Genomic DNA, 510 nt, shown 5'->3' with positions numbered 1-510 from the left:
CTACGCGTGCGTCAATTGATTTATCAAAAAAAAATATAAATGAGAGTACCATGTAGATGCACAAAAGCAAATAACTGTTCTGCATCACAACGCAGTAACTTGTAGAGGATAAAAAGAACCCAAATTCCGAGAGTTTCAAGTTCCAGGGTTACTGATTGCAATTGGACAAACGTGTGTGATAAATATTTTCACATATGACACGCTATAACATGTTTCTACTCTTTACAAGGTTCCATATCCACAACCCCTCCGAATGAAGAATTAATTACGGCCTCTTTCTTTTTATTTTTGGTGAAAGGCCAATCCATATCTGATATGAGACATAATACTTTAAACGTTTCCGCACCCTCCTATAAACTCTGTGCAATTCTTCAAAGTTGTATGAAAAGCCAATCCAATTCTGCTTAGATTTGCGTGGCTTAACAATAGAAAATAAACGCTTAGCTGTTACACATAATCGCATTATTTGGAGCACAGTCCACAAACTTCATTGATAATTATTGCATTGCA

Source organism: Trypanosoma equiperdum (assembly GCF_001457755.1).
Source record: "Trypanosoma equiperdum strain OVI genome assembly, contig: ctg_1187, whole genome shotgun sequence".
Taxonomy (NCBI): Eukaryota; Euglenozoa; class Kinetoplastea; order Trypanosomatida; family Trypanosomatidae; genus Trypanosoma; species Trypanosoma equiperdum.
This window is presented reverse-complemented; position numbering follows the sequence as displayed.